The following is a 16112-nucleotide window of genomic DNA, read 5'->3' on the forward strand; positions in this document are numbered from 1 at the left end:
TGGTGAAGGCAGGGACGACTGGAGGCACGCAATTCCAATTCTTCTTGCCTTAGCCCTCTAAGCCCTTTTCTTGAGAAAGTGAATTCAGAAGCTTTTGTATTAGGGTGACACGTTACAGGAAGGAGAATTTGTTTTGACACAAACTGTGGGCTTTTCAAATCATGGGGAGGGAATCCTGATTTTAGTCCAGCCTTTTAGAGCTCTTCCAACTAAGCTATGTTGACCAAATCTCTACTGTCATCAGCACTAATAATTTTCTCCACTTTCAAGTTTGGAAAGCACAGCAATCCTTGAGAGATGTTGTTTCCTTTTTCCCTCACTTTGAGAAAGTTGGTGTCTGATATCCTGCCACATTTGGTAATTAGTTTCAACTACTAGCAACAATGGATGTGGGAAGGGAGCGAGGAGAGAAAATCAGTGGGTAGGTTTTCTGTTCCTCAGTCTTCAGTCTTTTAATTGACATAGGCAGAGCCGAGAACACAAAGGAATCCATTAACAAAAGTTGACTATGAGCCTCTTTTCCTTTCCTTTGTATCTTTTTCTTTCCTTTTCCTGGGTGAACTGTGATATGGAACAAAAGGGAGCATGGGCTCACTCTCTTATTTCTTCTTATGTTACTTGTGGTGATGCAGTTAGGTTGGTAGATGCCAGAGTCATAGAGTTGAAATAGATCAGCTTAAAAGCAATCTTTTGGGTAATGGATTTACTTTGGATGTGAGCAGGGGAAAAAAAAATGACTAAAGAATTTTTTTTGGTGGGGAAATTTGGATGTGTTCTTGAAATATAGTATTCGTGAGGAAAGGGAAAAGCAGTAACGCAGTCCAAGATTACCTGGATTCTCCTGCATGCTCAGCTTATGCTCTACCAGTGAGCTACACAACCAGATAAACCCTATACTTCAGTAAATCTATAACTGATGATTGCCCTGCCTCTTACTGAGGAGTCATTTTTCCTTTTCCCCTACATTGTTTCCAACTTTTATTTGGAAGCCAGATGGAACTTGGCTTTCTTCTAGGAAGGTCTTTAGAGCATGTTAGGGTGTTCCTTCACTTCTCACATCCTGCCATTGGCTTCGACTAGCTTCTGAAAAGCAGGACCTTGGGGGCAAATCCAGGGCAGCAATAGAATGAGAAAGTCATAAATGTATACAATCCAGTGATGTTTTGCTCTGTCTTAATCTAGACTGAAAGACAACTTCGGAGGTGCTTTCAAGGGTCCGCTAGACAAATAAAACAGTGAATTGAATGATGAAAGGCAAGGGAGAAATTTGATGTAACATGGTAGAATAACACAGGATTTGGACTCTTACTGGAGTCCAATACTTAGTACTTAGGAAGACTTACAGGTAGATTGGATTATGCAGACAGTGATGCCTTTCACAAAGCTAATAAAAACAGGGGAAGTGGTGGGAATTCTGTTTGTTGTTGTTATTGGTTTGTTGATATATTTTTGCGTCGGGAGCATAAGACGGGGTAATAAAGGGGTAACGTTGAGTTTGGGTTTTGGTATGACATATTTTAAATGCCTACAAGATGACCTCTTGAGGATGTCTACCTACACACATTATAACCTGAATCTGGAATTCTGTGGACATCTCTGAACCTCAAGTTTGGACACGTATGTGGCTAGGAGTAGAAAGCCTCCGAAGAGTAGGTAGAGTGAGAACTTAAAGTTATGCATTCAGACGTGTAGGTAACGGGACTTCCCTGGCGGCCCAGTGGTTAAGACTCGGTGCTTCCGCTGCAGGAGTCACGGGTTCAGTCCCTCGTTGCAGGATTAAAATGCTGCGTGGCACGGCCAAAAAAAAAAGACAAATAGATAAGGATGTTATTGTTAGGGCTTGTGAAAAACAAAGAAATGAGATTGCTCCTAGGCTGATCTCATTCTTCTTTGATTTATACTGGTTATTGTTATGGTCCTAAAGTTTCCTTAGAAGACCAATAAAAGTCCCGTTTTCTGCCATCAGCTTCCACGTAAAGTGATTATCTCTGCAGAAATTGCAGATCTCTTAAGCTGTCTGTAAAAGGAAACAGCATCAATTCTGCCAGTCCCCAAAGGACAACCTTTGAGCAGAAATACTGTCCACGGGGTCTGGTTTATTGAAAAGGAACGTCTCCTGCCTCCACCGCACCCACTTGCTGCTGAGCATCTGCTTCTCAACGTTTTGAGAATTCAGTGGAAAGGATGGGAAGGGAACAAAGAGATGGCTGACTTTTTAGAAGCCAAGGCCTCTCCATTACTTGAATTTATCTGAAAGTCAAGTGTTCTCTAGGGCAGGGGATGAACATCACTTTGTCTCCAAAATTAAAGCAGGTTGGTGGTGGGGCTTTCTTTATTTTGTCTTTTTCTGGGCTCTTACTGGAGAAACAGAGGTCCTTGTTCGAATTCATGTGTTCTATTCCAGGTATGTGATAAAAGTTCATGAATAGTAGTGTGTCTAAGGCATTTGGTTTGCAGTTCAAAGTGTTTTTCCGGGGACGGTTGGAATCCTGCTCACAGCACCCCAATTTTTCACGTGGCTACTGTCTTTAGGATTAGTTATTCTGGCCAAAGAAATTGCACACAGGTTTCTTTCTTTTTCTTTTTTCCCGTCTTACTTTGGATCTTCCTTCTCTTAAGTAGTATGGTAAAATGGTAGTTCAGGTGAAAAAGCTGGTTAAATTGGGGACATTCGCGAATGTGGAATAAGCCTGTTCTTTTTTTTTTTCCTTCTCTTGTTTATTCCTTCTGCTGTCCCAGCAATCATGTTTACTTTCCGTGTGAGCAGGGGGAAAAAAGTGACGAAAGGTGGAAAAGTAGGAGAGCAGATTCCGCGGGACTGAAGGAATGTAAAAATATAAAATATATTGGGGAGCAGAAAACAAAGTGCTCGTGGAGGTGCTGGGGATTGAACCCAGGGCCTCATACATGCAAAGCATGCGCTCTACCACTGAGCTACACCCCCAAGTAGTAGTGAACTCTTTTTTTGATATATTAGGAAATATGCCCATTTTCCGTATTCCTTGGCAAAGCTATTTTCTTTTGTCAGAAAATTTATTCTGTTAACTCCACTATTTCTACAGTTTTTAAATTAGATTTTTTAGGTGGATGTCTATGTTCAAGAATAGTAAATTCTAAAAAAAAAAAAAAGAATAGTAAATTCTAAACCCAAATTTTTACCTTTCCTGCTCGTGGTTTCTTCTCAGCCGGGTCAGTCCTCTCCAAGACCTTCTCACCTGGGCCAAAAGACAGAGTAGATGGAAGAGCATAAAAGAAAGGAAATTATCACCTTTTATCATCACTCGAAATCATCACAGGAAACAAAAAACTGATCCCACGTTCACAAAAATTAATCTGTTTCTCAGCATCTTTGAAGATTATGCAAAAACGAACAAAAAGAAGAAAAAATAAGGGACTCTAAGAAATTAAATTTTTTTTCTGTAATTTTCTGAGCTGTGTCGGAGTAGCAGAGAGGCTTTCTAATGAATCCCTATTACTTCTCTTCTCTCTCCACCTACCATCCCACATTGCCAGGAATTGGATGCAAGCACCATACATGGAAAACATTCCAAACTTTTGGGAGTGGGTAAATATATTGGACAATTAGACAGCAACACTTGCAGAGTCTGAAACATTCTAAAAACAGGTTGAAAACAATCTCAGTTTTGAAAAATGTGTCAGAGAAGTTTATTCTTAAGGACCTGAAATAGCTCAGCTGAGAGAGTATTAGACTGAAGATCCAAAGGTCCCTGGTTCAATCTCTGGTTTCGGCAAGTCTGAGTGGTTTCAGCCTACAGCCGGTAGGAGGGACTATCTTAGCAACTCCCGCGACCTAGTACTTGAAACTCTAATCTTTAAATTGAGGTCTTGTAATTGATGTCACATGAGCGAAGGAAATGTCCGGCATTCCTTGCTTCTCCCGTATGCGTGCGACTGCAATGGCCTGTGAGTTTTGAATTTTGATTCATCTTTAATGAATAGTAAAATTCGTTCTTATAATTTACGATGCTATTTTCCCTTAATAATAATGACATCAAATGGCAAATTAAGAAATACCATAACACGTCGAGAGAGCAAGGAAGAAAAAAAGCTAAATTTATGTTTTATTATCTTTACCGGCATCTTTCCCTGTTTTTTGGGTAAGGGACCCTATATTTTCTTTTTGCCCTGGTCCCGTACATTATGCAGCCGGCCCTGACCAACATTAAATCGACATTCTATGCTTTCACAAATTTCTTGGGCTAATTACATCTTACCTCCACACCCACTCTCAGTCTTCCCACACACCTATCATTGAATTATAATCTCGAGCACTGGCGAGTTTCGTATTAAAATCCACGCCCAGAGTCTACAGTCCCTCTCTGAATTTCAATTCGTTGTTCTTAATTCTTTACATGAAACTAGGATTGGGATATCTGAGATAACATTGCAAGGAAAATCCCAAGGGAAGACGTGGTTTGTATTTCCAAAAGGAAACATTAAGAAAACAGGCAGTACACTAAAAGCAGTCCTGCTCTTTGCTTTCTTAATATAGTCCTGCGTTGTGCGGATGTAACAAAATCAGTTCCATTTTGTTTCCAAAGCCTTTGGAAACTACCTATTAATGGGTGGCTGGTAGGCTGCTGGTAGGAGAAACCCCGCCAAAGTCGAATTTTAAGAGAGCAAAAGACGCACTCGGAGACACAGACAAGTTACACCTAGAGAGGCCCCGCTGGGATTCGAACCCAGGATCTCCTGTTTACTAGACAGGCGCTTTAACCAACTAAGCCACGGAGCCCACGCTGTAAGTTTGTTAGGGTTTTCTTCTGCCAGAGAATGCATTTGTATTGATGTATTTCAGAATAGGACCTGAGACGGGAACTATATATTCATCTCTTTTTAATAATAAGACATCTTTTCGTGGACTTTCATACTCTTGGCTTTTGACTGGGGTCAGAGCCACCCAACCAATGAATAACAGCTTTGACCCAAGCGTTATTCATCTTTTTTCCTTTCGCTCTGCATGACCTCACTGTATTTGGCGTGGAGCCTCGATACTGCCTCAGGGAAACTCAGGCAGAAAAGTTCAAGCAAGATAGAAAGGCAGAGACTATGCGTAGATTTCCTCAGAAAGCACTGGGACACTGACTTTGGTAAACTGCAAGGAAATCAATATTCCGAGTGAACCATTTTCTCCAGGAGACGAAACTAGCGAAACCATAAAGCCCTCAAAATCTACCTCATCCACCTGCGGTCAGGTTACTTCAACCTCTCTGTGCTGGCGTCTGAGAGTCCCCACGCTTCGCCGCTGGCATCTGGGTTGGTTTCTCCTTCTCTGGAAAAGGCCCTGCGCTACCAGGCCTTTCCCACATCTTTACACCGGTATCCCTGCCCTTCCACTGCTCCTGTCTGACAGAACCGCGGCTGACAAAGCTGGGCAGAAACTTCGAAGAGGAAAATAAAGTTGCCTCAGGAAATAAAGGTCCAGTTGGAGAGAGGACACAAAACCGCCAGGAGCTAAATGAAGACGAGACAAGGCAAGACAGTCCCTGCTCGCAAATCTCTTGGCCCAGCAGGTGATCGGGAACCCTGCGGCGGGATCCTAAAGACCTGGTTCTGAAAACTTCAGAATAGACCGTCCCATCAAACACTGCGACTGTGTTAAGCAGTCTTCTACCAAAAGAAGACAACAGGAGGGGGATGATACATAGCTTGGGGACATGACCTGAAAATGAAAAGCAAATTAACTTTTTGTCACACCCTTCATGCAACTGAACAATTCCCCAAACCTTAAAACCAGTAAAGCTCAAAGTAGACGCTATTGCCTTTAGCCAAATTTTGACCTGTCAGTCAACCCAGATACGAATTTAAGATTCTTTTTTTAAATTTTAAGGTAATCCTAAATCATTTCATCTTCTGTCTTACTTTGAAGTTTCATTCCGACCTCTCTTACCGGTGTGAGGTCCTATCTTCCTGAGGACAGAAATAACGTAACTAACTCGCCAGTTCCTCTGTACCACAGGTCAGGTCCCCTCTCTGCCCATTAACAAGACAGAAACTCAGCTGGCTCTGGGGATGTCACTGGAAATATATATGAAAATATATCAATATTTCTTAATGTACACTTAATATATTAAATAAAAATTTTAATATATTAATGTTATGATAAATAGCAAAGTCAACCACAAGCAACCTTCCAAGGTAGAGAGAAAAAGGTATATAAATGTTGTAGACGAATGTCAGTAGTACCCAGACCTGGGGAATGGCTTGAGAACTTGATGAAAGTATGGATTCCTGTGCCCACCACACAACTCCTAAATGAATTAAAAATAAGGCAGGAATCTTTATAATTTAAAATCTTCTTCATATTTTACAGATGGCCAGCCAGGTTGGAGAACCACCATTGGTCTAGAAAGTTAAGTGAGTGGAAGTAAGACAATCTGGTGACAAACTTCATCTGGAAGTAGTGGTTAGGGAGGGAGAGGGGTGGGCAGAATGATTCCTGGGTTCTTGGAGAAAGGTAGGCAACAGAGGTTGAGGGATTTACCATAGTAACTTTTTAAAATAATCAGGCTTGGCTTAGAAACAATAGTAATGAGACAGTTTTAAAAAAGAGAGAATTATAAAATTTTGGGGGCTTCCCTGGTGGCGCAGTGGTTGAGAGTCCGCCTGCCAATGCAGGGGACACAGGTTCGTGCCCCGGTCCGGGAGGACCCCACATGACGCGGAGCGGCTGGGCCCGCGAGCCATGGCCGCTAAGCCTGCGCGTCCGGAGCCTGTGCTCCGCAATGGGAGAGGCCACAACAGCATGAGGCCCGCGTACCGAAAAAAAAAAAAAAATTTTGGGCAGGGGGGAAAATGATGATTATTTGCACATGATAAAAAGAAAATGAAATAATGAGCTTTGATTCCAAAAGTTTAATGCTGACTTCCTTGGAAAGTAACCACCAGTCTTCAAAGTTTGTTAATAGTTCCATAAAACTCCTTTTATTTTGTGTCTGTTACCCAGATACCAGGTTCTAATATTGTCAGTAGGGTGTTACAATTCATTCTGTTGGCATCTTCCTTATCTGGCCAAAGAATTACCTTGTGGCCAGCAAATTATGCAGCCAGTCTGTCCTACGTCTTACTACTGGAGAATCCTGTGCTCTTCATGCCAGAGACGGTACTTTGTTCCCCAAAGTACTAGAGCAGGTTGACTTCAGATTTTCTAGCCTCTTAATTTTAAACTTTCTCCAAATCCAGGGAAAAACCCGTTGAACTGATTCCTGATGCTAGTTTGATGAAAGGTGAGGTGGGACCATGGTCAAAGTGATTTTCCTGCTCTCAGAACTCTAATTTTCCCCAGTTGTTAGTTTTTGTGTAGTACGGACTTTAGCCAACATAGGAGTGACTGCTCAGTGACTAGAGTGGATGGCTTTTAAAGGTGGACAAATAAGTTTGAGCAAATCAGCATGAATTATGAGTGATGAAGAAGTTTCAACATGTAAGAAAACCAGGGAATAAGAAGAAAGCCAAGGACCAAAGAAACGCTGAACAAGATGTAAGATATTCCAGCTGGAGGTGCCAGGGGTCGAACCTGGGGCCTTGTGCATGCTAAGCACACACTCTACCACTGAGCTACACCCCCTTTCACTTTCACTAGCTTGGCTGAAGAAAATTTAATGGCAATATCTATCTGCATTGCTTTTTTTGCGAATTTGAAATTGTTAGCACAAAAATCCTTTATGTACAACACCATTATTCCTGAAACTCCTTTCTTTCATTCTCTTTCGCGGTGACATGAGGAGAAAAGCAACTTCATGCTAGGCAGAGAGTCACCGTTCCTAGGACTGATTCACGCTTGTCAACCTACCCCCAAAGACCCGGCTACACAAAACTTGAATAGAGGAAGGCAAAGAAGAGCCCTTTCCTGACCCTGTCTCCTGGAAGAGCCTAGAATCAATGACACTCAAAGAACAATGAGAGCAGCTAGTTCCATATCTTAATTTCTTAATACAGATTTCCACTAGAAGGAACCAAAGCTCCTGGAAGAACTTGTTGTCACCAGAGGGCTGGGACAGGAAAAGTACAAGATGAGCCTAGAATATCTTTCTGAGCTAGTATGTAAGAACGTACTCAAAGATAATTGAGCACAGTATTTATGAGTCAAATCTTGGAAACACTGAGCATTAAAATGAGTAATAAACAAAAAGAATATAGTCTGGATGGATAAAATAAGAATACTTGAGTTCATACTGATAAGAAAGGGAAAGAGAAAGCAAGAAAAAAGGAAATGAGAGAGAAAGAAAGGAAGGAAGGAAGGAAGGAAAAGAAAGTTTACCCTACGTATTATGCCAATTATTGTGTGGAAGAAATGACAGCATCATCATTTTCCACTGTCCTGTGATGATTGATTCAGGCAAAATTCATCAATCAGTGCCCAAGCTATGGGTGACAGTTTGATAAAGAAAGATGTATTTATCAAAGTGTATTTATCCTCACATATTTCTTATGAAAATGGTAACTTGACCATTAAAAAACTCAGCAGAGAAAACCTTACCCCAAATTATCAGATTACCTTCATCATAATGGGGACACTGACATCATGTACCTCTGATGAGATAAACTGAGAAGGACACAGCAACACTCCTATTGTATTCTGACCAAAATTCATCATCATCTGAATCTAATCAGGCAGTCAAACCGAAATTGAAACACATTATACAAACCAACTGTAACATGCTCTTTAAAAATGTCAATGAACGAAAATATCATGAAAGACAAAGAAAAGTTGAGAAATGGTCCCAAATTAAAGGAGACTAAAAATACTTTAACATAAATGAAATGTGTCACCCTGGAGAGGTCCTGGATTTGGAAAAAAAAAAAAAAAAGGGAGCAAAGGCTAGTATCGGGACAATTAGCAAAATTTGTGTATGAGGGGTATAGTTTTGTATCAATATTAAATTCTCTACATTTGACAATTTTACTGTGTTTACATAAGGGAGTGCCCTGAAAGAATACAATGAAGTATGTTGGGGTAAAAGGATATGTTTGCCAACACTGTCAAATGGTTTAGGAAAAAATCTATGTGTGGAGAGAGAGAGCAAGAGAGAGAGAAAGAGAACCAATGAATGTGGCAAAATGTTACAATAGATGAAGCTGGATATATAAGATAGTTTTTGCAACTGTATTTTGTTTGAAATTATCTCCAAAAAAAGTTTTAAATATTCCTCCTTTTTACAACTTCCTTCCTCATTGTGCCAAAATGCTGCCAGAAAGACGTAAAAGGTAACGCATAGTGATTTAAACCATAGTACTGTGTGTGCTACCTCTGGAAGTTTAGACCTTGATGGGGAGATGGGAATGAATTTGCAATATCTGACCCAAGTGTGGAGGAGGGAAAGTGAAGAACACTTCGTGTTGGCATAGGATTTTGGTGGGTGCATTCTCTTTGACTCTTCCTTTAGGTAAACAAGAAACAAGTTCCCTTTAACCTAAGTGAAGTAGCCTGAAAGTGTTTGTTCCACATAAGACTTGGCTTGTTTTTTCTAAGCATGTCAAGGTTTGCAGAATCTCTCACTGCTCTTTCTTTCAAAACAAGACAAACAGTACATAGGAGGGCATGCGTGCAGTTGAGTTTTTGGTTTTGACAAATAGTCACTGGTATTTGTGGCTCTAAAGAGAGCAGTAAGAAACCACATTTTTCTCGACCCCATTGTAGCTGTGAGGAGACCCTTTTGTTTTAGAAATGGAATCTGCTGACACTTTTGAGCTTCTGTACCTAAGATTTGTCTGGAGTGACTATTTGTTAGCACATTGGGTTTATAAAGCAAAAGAAAGGATAAAAAACATAGGTTAGGCAGAAACCTAAATTCTTTGAATTGCAGAGGTTTTCATAACAAAATGTCTTTAATCCTGGATAATTTGATGGAAAAATAAACTTTCAATTTGATGGTTCAGGATTTAGGTCTTGTTTTAGAGCCTGGTAGTTTCTTGTTTATTTCTTTGTTTCCCTTACTTAGATATGAGCCAAGACTTGTACAACCCAGCTTTGTTCTGGAGAATCTTGTCCATGCATTTACCCTCCTGACATGGAGCTCTTGGCTCAACAGGAATACGAAGAGCTAGAAACCAGAGTAACATCTATTGACTTGCAGTGGTTTATTCTGTTGTACTGTAGGGATATTGTTGATTTAAGGAAGGTTCCTTACAACATTAAAAAAGAAACTTCAGTATTGCTTTTAAGGTTACAAATTTAGAGAAATGTAGAAAGTAACTAGGGAGGAAAAGATATGGCCTGTAAACTGGAAAATGCCGGTAAGATTTTTATTTTACAAATCATTGATAATTTAGAAATTTGAACAACTTCTTCCTAGACAAGATTATTGACTGGTTTACTGGGTGTGAGTGAGGAGGTGGCCAGCATCAAAGGATCCCCAACTTTTTCTCTGAGGATGGTAAGAATGGTTATGGTGTCTGTCAAAGAACTTGAGGACTTCCAGAACTTCAGTTTGAATTGAGAGGCCAGTGGTTCAAACAGATTACTCAGACACTTGTTGAATTAAAGTTCTAAAATCTCATGTATTTTGGCTAGAGTGAGACTCCATACATTCATTGTGAGTTCATTCATAGGATAATCTAGAGCCATTTTGTGATCATCAATGTTGCCTAAAAGACTGGCGAGCTAGAAGACACAAGAAACCACAAAATCTTGAAAATAGGGCAATTTTCTCTTGATTTCTGTCATGGCTCCATTGTTTGAATAGGCAGGAAGCTCTGGGAGGAGCAACTTTTTTTCCAGAGCACACCAGGAACTGATATCAGCTTCTCTGCCTTCTAGAATATGGTGGGAGAAAAGTTGAGAGAACAAAAATGTGGCCCATGTTTTTAGTAGGATGATGTTTCCTTTAGTTGAAATTACCTCAAAGTTCCATGTTCTTCGCTATAGAGAACATACATTGTTTTACCCCTCAAACTAGAGGAATTGGGATGGGTATTTCCACTTTTTTCTTGTTTAATGCCCTTTAATTTATTGGTTTCAAACTTTTCCCAAATCTAGGAACAAGTGCACTTGAACTGAATCAAGATGCCTTTTCCCACTGTGTGATAGATAATGAGCATCACTTACTGCCAGGTGTAGGAAAGTTTGAGTTTTGAGCATTGAAACTTGGTGGGTTTCCCAAGGGCAAGTTGAAATCCTGCTCACAGAACCCTAGGTTGAGGTCAGACTGTGGCCAATATGACACATTTATTTTTTCATACTTTCAAAATAAAAAAAAAAGGTGCTTGTTTAATGTAGCTAAGGGTAAGAAGCGGATAATAGTAATAACAATGGGTTACATTAAATGATTATATCACCTCCTTGATAAACAGACTCCCTAAGAGATGAAGTAATTACTTGGCCACCAGTTCACAGCCAACATGTAACAGGGCAAGTTTCAATGCCAGGCAGATTTGCTTTAGAACACCTACTCCAGGTCTTTTCTTTAGAGATGGAAATCCTGAAGTCAAAAGACCACTTGAGATTAGTGGCTTTTGGATTTATTCCTCTTTGAAAATGTCATTATCACTCATAGGGAAAGAAGTGGTGCCACATAATCATATAATGTTGAGCAGTTTTCAATTCTTTGGGGAAACTGGGAAGAGAGAAACGAATGAACTCATAATACTCACCAGGAAATAAAATACCTTAAGTCCAGCAATATGGTCTGCAAACCCTGCTGTGGCATTTTGTAGGGGACGCTACAGCTCTGGTTTTGGACACCTAAAGGAATGGAAGACAGAAAAGAAGGAGGAAAACAAAGTAATCCTGAGAGCTAGTGATTACAGTATCACTTTCAAGTGGAATTTTCTCTGCAATAAAGAGAATGCAAAGGAGATTTGCAACTAGGATAGTATCTACCAAATGAATTAGCTGAATATATATCCAGTAACTAGATTTATAGATTTGGGTAGCTCACTAGGTATACCTTTGGAGTTTTTAAACCGGGGAAACAAAGTTTGAATCCCTAGGGGCTCAGGTCCTTCTGTTCGAATTTATTCTCCAGTTATTTCTAACTGGCAAAAGGCTACTGAAAGCTTGCCTGTTCTTAAAGTTTGAGTATTTACAAGTTCTGAGACCCTATACTTTGTGGTTGGTAAACTATTGCCTGCGAGCTAAGAATGGTTTGGGAACGTTAAAAGGTTGAAAAAATAAAACAAAAAAGAGTATTAGTTGACATGTGACTAATGACTCTGAAAGGTTAGCAAGGTTCGGTTGTTCCTAGACTAATGCTGAGAAAGGGAGAGTTGAAGGGGGACAGAGAAGAGAGGGGATGAAGAGCGGAGAGTATCCTGTGGGGAGGGGAAGACAGTTGAGTGGGAGAAGCAGCCAAGGAGGACAGGAGAACGAGACGCTAGAAGAAAGTTTGGGAATGAGAATTAAACACGAGTAATATTTGGATGAGGGAGTATGTGGATGTATCCAAGGTCTTTATCTCTTCTGCATTTCTACAGGTCCACCGCAAGAGAAGCTCCATTATTCTAAGCGAAGTAGGTGAAAACGTTATGTCCCACAAGAATCCAGTTTGTTTTGTTCCAGTTATCGTAGTCTGAGAGCTACTAGTTGCTCTTTTCCTCACTGGTTAAACAAGTTGAGCACTTTGTAGGGCGCTCGTGTGGTTGAATTTTTGTTTGCGGTGCAGTACTGCTGGAATTGATAGCTTTATAAAGAGCAGCTGGAAAGCCACATCTGGATTCCCGTGTGACTGTAGTGGGAGCAATGTTGAGCGTAGAAGCAGGGTCTGCCGGTGTCTTTGGGCTTACGTATCTGAGGCAGCAACTGATTTTTAGCGCATTGGGCTTGGAATGTGAGGGACAAATGAGAAAGAAAGGTAAGCCGGACAACAAACAAATACTTTTGAATAGATGTCCAAGAATACAAGTGTCAGCACCTCGGATAGCGCATCAAACTTTCGACCTGAAAGTCGACCGTTTCAGTCTCTGAGAGCAGGTTCTTTAGTTCTTACATTCTTGTTTCTTACTCATACGCAGAAGTCAGTCCTCGGAAACCCAGTTTTCTTCTAGATACCTTTTAGGATATTTTCAGTGTTCTCCTTTACTGCTTATATTCTACACTTCTCCCAGCGGGAGTCTGAAGAGCAATAGTTTGAACAGACTTCCTCTGTTCCTCTCCTGTGGATCTTTGCTTTAAGCCCAATGCTATTTCCACCAAAGACACATGAGGATCAGAAGTACCTGGCTTCACTTTGGCTACTTCAGAAGTCATCACACAATACCTAAGAATAGTAAGGGTAGGGGCAGGCATCCCTTATGCTGTGTGTATCCCACGGCATAGCTGTGATTGTTCAAAATGGCTAGAGTGCAAATGGCTAATAAAAACCTGAATAAACGGTTTGAGTAACTCAGCACGAGCATCGTTGTATTCCACAGTGACAAAGAAGATTGTGGCACCAGGACAAGGCAGGAAACTTGGATATTCTCTCACTCAGATAGCCTAAGCCAATCCTGGTGTGCTTGCCGCGGTTCCCAATAAAGAGAGATGCCCGAGTGGAGGTGCCGGGGATTGAACCCGGGGCCTCGTGCATGCTAAGCACGCGCTCTACCACTGAGCTACACCCCCGACCTAGTCATGCCGTTTCGTTCATAGTAGAAATTGTTCCATGAATTAACTTACATGCGCTCTAGGGAGGGCACTCCACCCAACGTAAATGTCTCTTGCAAGAAGAGCTCTGCCAAGCTATTCCGTGTCACTGTGCTTGACATAGCATCAAAGTCACGGTCTCCCAAGAAGACGCTCCTTCCACTCAGATTTGAGACCCACTATGTCTACCCATCCTTAACATCTGGTGATTCAGCCAAACATATGTTGTAGGATCACCGTCTTGAAATCTACAGTGTAAGTGAATTGTATTAAAGACTTTTTTTTTCCTTCTGGTACAGATGCCAGTTGCTGCTTAGAGGTCCTTTCTGGAGGTTCTTTCCTCTGATAGGCAAACCTTCCTAATATACTATCTTCTGGCGCTCTATTTTCCCCTAGTCCTGTCATCTCTCATCATCATTTCCTTCCCCTTCACTGCAGAATTTAGCCTCTGGCTCAGGCTTCTCCAGTCCAAATGCCGTCATTGTTATCAATGATTAGGGGATTTTGCTGTTATTCTGTTTTGAACACACGCACAGACAACACATATGTAATCATGGAAGTGACATCAAAACTAGCTGGTCTCCCAGGTTTCTTAATACATCTCATTTTCTTACAGGAATTTTATATCAAACCTTTGGAATCCAAATGGAACTATCATAATCCAACAACTGTGCTTTGTTAACTGACCTATTTTGGTTGTGATTTCATTTACAGTTTTAAAATAAAAATATAAAGTTTACTTGGAAAAATCTAGGAAAGTTGCAGGATAAGAAATTCCAATATACTTGCTACTCAGCATCACACTTTTAATTTCATTTTACTTTGAGGTTTTATGTGTGTGTGTGCATTGGGGAGTATTGTGAGGTTTAGTCACTGTGAAATGACCCATAAAGAATAATCTCTTTATTGTGTGTGTGTCAGTGCTATATGTATGATATATATGTGTGAGAATTTATGTGACATTTCATATCTTGATTTCACTGCTTAATTAACCAGTGACATGAGGGAAAGAGATGAACATCCCTGGACATTTTAAAAATTACTTGAGCCTTCTCATTTTCCTTACTGACAAAACATCCCTGTAGCTGACATGCCATCACTGGTAAAGTTTTGCCCTTTGTCTGGAATGTCCAAATTTGTCTGGAATGTCCAGAAGATAGTATTAAGCATTCTTAAATGAAGGATAAGTTCACCACTCAGATTAGAGTAGTGAAAACTGAAAGCAGATGAAAGAATAGGGTCATAAAGATTCAGGTTTGACAATCCAATTCTTCTCTAAATCAATAACTTCTTTCTTGATATTCCTTGATATGGATACTAAATCGCTTCATTTAACTTAATTTTGCCATATGTTCATCCAGCATTTCCAAGCCAGAATCTTTGATGCAACCTTTCATTTCTAGCACCTCCATTACTGTCCTATTTCACTCTCTTAAACCGTGCTTGCACAGACTTTTCCCACTTTCCTCTCTATATTACCTTACCTTTTCCTGCTCAATAGCAAAGTTAAATTCATAACCCTTTACTCCACTCCAAGGGCCTCATCATCACTGTTGAAGTCTGTCTTCCCAACGAACATTTGGTTGAAAGAAACAAAAAAGAAAAATCTGGCTCATGTAGGATCTCTTGAACCTGAGGCAACAAACACAACAGATTCACATCATCAGGTTTGAGGACTCAGTGCCATTGGCAGTACCACTGAGGAGCATGAAAGAAAAAGAACAGAAAGAGGAAAAAGTAAGACATTCTCGGTCAATTATCTTTAAGAAGGCATTATTCTTTCAACTGTGCCTTGGTCAATGCAATAGCTGTGGGCTAAGGAGAAGCAAATCTGCCCAGTGATGATCCCTTCTCCGTGCTTCTCTACTCTTCTACCTCCAAGCATGATTATCTTCTATAGTCAGCAGAAGTAGGGAACAATGGATCATCAGTCTTTCTGAGCAAGTAATCTGGTGTTAAGACATTTACTTTGGGTGGAGTGCACCCGCTAGAGCTCGTTAAATTAATTCACAAAACAATTGGTGATTTTGCGAGACTCACCAAATCCTCACTAATTTCTAATATGAATGAAATAGGTTACCAGCATTGGGGGTGTAGCTCAGTGGTAGAGCGCGTACTTAGCATGCACGAGGCCCCGGGTTCAATCCCCGGCATTTCCACTTTGGTGTCTCTTTGTTGGGAACCAGCTAGAGAATAACATTAATTATTGTTTACAGTGGTTCAGCAGCTCCCAGTGTTGAGAAAAGTGCAGAAAGGTTGCAGGTGGTTGGTTAAGTGAATCCACAAGTGTTCTGATTTAGCCAAAATAGTGTCACCCATCCTTATTGGGATTATGAAAAGAGGTCAGATTTTTGTCATGAGGAGTTACGTATCCTTATTGGGATTATGAAAGGAGGTCAGATTTTTGTCATGAGGAATTATTCCCCTCTCAGTAATTTACACAAATTAGCTGACCACACATTCCTCCCTTCAGTTCCTAAAGTGAATTCATCAGAGTACTGATTTAGGGAAATTAGGGATTTTAGGCTGT

The 16112-nt window shown here is 40.6% G+C and overlaps 5 non-coding genes and 1 pseudogene across 5 annotated transcripts; 2 read left to right on the top strand and 4 right to left on the bottom strand.

Annotated features, from left to right (window-relative positions):
* LOC116762187 overlaps positions 1–16112 on the top strand; it is a 382117-nt pseudogene that overhangs the window by 149847 nt on the left and 216158 nt on the right.
* On the bottom strand, positions 2873–2944 carry TRNAA-UGC. The gene has a single exon. It is a non-coding gene; the product is annotated as a tRNA-Ala (tRNA).
* TRNAT-AGU lies at positions 4683–4756 on the bottom strand. Its single transcript has one exon. It is a non-coding gene; the product is annotated as a tRNA-Thr (tRNA).
* TRNAA-AGC lies at positions 7517–7588 on the bottom strand. Its single transcript has one exon. It is a non-coding gene; the product is annotated as a tRNA-Ala (tRNA).
* Positions 13490–13561, bottom strand: TRNAA-AGC. The gene has a single exon. It is a non-coding gene; the product is annotated as a tRNA-Ala (tRNA).
* On the top strand, positions 15670–15741 carry TRNAA-AGC. The gene has a single exon. It is a non-coding gene; the product is annotated as a tRNA-Ala (tRNA).

Source organism: Phocoena sinus, chromosome 11 (assembly GCF_008692025.1).
Source record: "Phocoena sinus isolate mPhoSin1 chromosome 11, mPhoSin1.pri, whole genome shotgun sequence".
Classification (NCBI taxonomy): Eukaryota; Metazoa; Chordata; class Mammalia; order Artiodactyla; family Phocoenidae; genus Phocoena; species Phocoena sinus.